This window comes from Octopus bimaculoides, chromosome 13 (assembly GCF_001194135.2).
Source record: "Octopus bimaculoides isolate UCB-OBI-ISO-001 chromosome 13, ASM119413v2, whole genome shotgun sequence".
Taxonomy (NCBI): domain Eukaryota; kingdom Metazoa; phylum Mollusca; class Cephalopoda; order Octopoda; family Octopodidae; genus Octopus; species Octopus bimaculoides.
Genome location: NC_068993.1, coordinates 37,924,402 through 37,928,002, shown reverse-complemented (window position 1 = coordinate 37,928,002; position 3,601 = coordinate 37,924,402). Strand labels below are relative to the sequence as shown.

Below are 3,601 nucleotides of genomic sequence, written 5' to 3'. Positions count from 1 at the left end.
TATATACGTATATATATATAGTTATATATTTATGTGTGTATGTATATATATATGTATAGATATATACATATGTTATGTATATTATTTATATTATTATTCAATTGAATGCCACGCATCTATTTCCAAGTATATATATATATATATATATATATATATAGTTATACATTTTCGTCTATCTTTATGTGTATGTATATATACACACACACATACATAAATATGTATATATATATATATGCATACTTATGTCTATTGTAGCATTTCTTTTGTTTGAATATGTCTGTGTGGTAGTGTGCTTGTATGTGTGTATTTGTGAGTGTGTGTGTGGCCCTAAGCATGGCTGTGTGGTTTAGAAGTCTGTTTATTAACCACTCTGTTTTGATTTCAGTCCCACAGCATGGTACATGGTTTCTATAGCTGGATACCCTTCCTAATGCGAAACTCTTCACAAACTCTACAGGGTGGTACCTTGCTGAAAGACATATACATACATACATTTAACATATTATATCATGTCATATTATATCATATCATGTTTTATATATATATATATATATATGTACATAGTCACACACACACACACACACACAAGTATATATGTATACATACATGTGTTTGTATAGTATGTATATGATAAGTATCACTGGCATGGTATTTGAGGAGTGATGTAATATCAATACTATATTTTGTTCTACTTGCCATTGTTGTTGTCGTTAGTGTTGTTGTTGTTGTTTCGTTCTTGAATATTTTCTCTGCATCTTGTTACAACTTTTGGCAATGCCAAACGCGGACAGGCAAACTCGAGGTCACGAGGTCACAGTCAGTTTCGCTGGGTCTGATAGCCATCAGCTATTTTGGAACCTCTCTACCCATGAGATATGTGCCACATTAGGATGCATGTGCGTATGTACGCCTGTATAGTACTACACATACACACACATATATACATGTATATACATACATGTGTATGTATATATATATATATTATGCATATGAGAGTGTAGCATCTATTGGCTTATTTTTCTTTCACTTCTGTATTCGTCTACAGACATATAGGTCCAGAAGTACTCACATGTGTGGCATGTTTCTTCTCTGTTTATTTCCCATTATATACAGCCATTAATCCAAGAACGGTCATTGCCCGTAGCCTTTCACACTGCGATGACAGATTTGAAATGAAATGTTTTATTTTATTTATCTTTTTTTTTATTATTATTATTGTTATTTTGGAAAGTAGTAAAATAGAAAAGTGAATTATTGACTTAAAAAATATATCTTTGGTGCCCCTGAATAACTGCAGTCCATTGACTGAAACGTCTAAAAGGGAAAACAAAGAATATGATTCTGGGTTCAGTCCCACTGCATAGTACTTTGGGTAAGTGTTCCCTCGCATAGCCCCAGGCTGACCAATGCCTTGTGAGAGAATGTTGTAGATGGAAACTGAAAGAAACCCATCGTATAATGTGTGTGTGTGTGTGTGTGTGTGTGTGTGTGTGTGTGTGTGCACTCTGTAAAATGGCTGGCATTAGGAAGGGCAACCAACTGTAGAGTCCAAGCCAAGACAGATTATGGAACCTAGTGTGACCCCTGGTCTTGCCAGTTTCTGTCAAGCCGTCCAACCCATGCCAGCATGGAAAACAGTCATTAAATGTTGATGATGATGATGATGATGTCTACATTTGTGTGTGTATCTTTGTGTTTGGGTGTTTGTCCCTCACTGGCTTGTTTATGCCCCCCCCCCATAACTTGGCAGTTTGGTGTTGATTTGTTTGACTAAAACCCTTCAAGTCAGTGCCCCAGCATGGCCACAGTCTAATGACTGAAACAAGTAAACAATACACATATATATATTAACATGCATGCAATGCTGTAAGGCTTTCAACTCCTTTTGGAATCTTGAAGCACAACATTGTGACAAATGGCATGTTTTAGACAATTTTTAGAGCTGGCAGAGACCGTCTCCCTCCAAGTCTGAATGCAGCCACTTTCTTCTAGAAGAGAGCAAAATGGACAGATAGAAAGAGTGAAAAAAAGAGAAGAGTTGACCCCATACCTGACAGGTAGTTTATTCATCAAATCTAAAGGGGTGAGAGGCCAAGTTGAGTTCTAGGATTTTAACTCAAAGTGCGAGGAACCCATAAGAAAGCATTCTGTCCTATGTTCTTATGACTCTGCCAATTGGAGCCCTCTGTGGTCAGACAGAATCACCTTGTAATCCGTAGCCATATTGTCTCCTCAATGTGTTTTTTTTGTATTGTACTAAAGTAGCGTATGCTCCAGGGTACATCTCCCTCTCTCCCACACCACCTCATCCTCTCCGCCGAAATTCCTTTCTTGTGTAGTTTCTGACTTCGATAGCTTTCTTAGGCAGAAGCCCTGAGGAAGCAATTGGAGCGGCCCTTTTTTTTTCCTCGAGATAAATCCAATAGATCAACAGAAAAAAATGGAGACAGGAAGAATAGTGGATAGCATAAGTTTAGTTTTATGCGAAGAAGGCAAACAAAATTAGAATTCAAATGGGCACCATCACCACCACCATCATCATCATCTTCATCATCATCATCACCACCACCACCACTATCATCAGCATCATTCTCATCATCATCATCATCATCATCATCATCATCATCATCATCATCAACACCATTACCATCACCACCACCACTGAAGTCTGGTAATTGATCTATATCCTGTTTTTAAGACCCAGGTGGAAAAATGTGATAACAACATATTTATTTAGGATTTCTCTACTAAAATGTGGCTAAAAAGGTTTTTAAAGGGGGTTTTCAGTGCCTTGAACGGGGCAATGAGGCAGGTTTGTAAATTATGTAAGTATGTAAATATGTAGATCTTTATGTGAGTGTGTGTGTGTGTGCACTAGTTTCTATGAGTGTGTGTTGTATGTATGTGTATAAGTACACTGCTTTGAATAAGTGTGAATGTGTACAAGTGCATGTATGTATGAATGTATGTATGTATGTATGTATTAAAATGTAACTGTGTGCATATATGTGTATGTTGACACGTGTACATGTTGCGACATGTGTGTGTGTGTGTGTGTGTGTGTGTGTGTGTGTGTGTGTGTGTGTGTGTGTGTGTGTGTGTGTGTGACAATGTGAAAATCCATGTTATACTTATGTATGCAATGTTGACATCATTGTTAACTTCAAAAAATAATAAAAGTAATAAAGGGAAAAGTCTAAAAGACTGCAAATTTATTAAGGGCAAATATATATTGATTAGATAAATATATATATTGATTTTGCCAAACATTAATTTTCTTCTTTGTGGATGTTTTAATTGTTGTTCATGATTATTATTATTATTATTATTATTATTATTATTATTATTATTATTATTATTATTATTGTTGTTGTTGTTGTTATTATTATCATTATTATCATAATACACATATATAAACCACTCACATATGTACACACACACATTTATATACATACATGCACATGCATACACACACACATACACACATATACATACATATATACATACACATATATACATAAAGACATATATATATATGTAGATAGATAGACAAATGTACATATACATGTATACATATATATATATATATATATATATATAT

The 3,601-nt window shown here is 34.9% G+C and overlaps 1 protein-coding gene across 7 annotated transcripts in view; it reads left to right on the top strand.

The window, feature by feature from the left end:
• The window catches only part of LOC106869449 (transcription factor SOX-5), a 681,185-nt gene that overhangs the window by 535,319 nt on the left and 142,265 nt on the right, over positions 1 to 3,601 (top strand). The window lies entirely within an intron of this gene.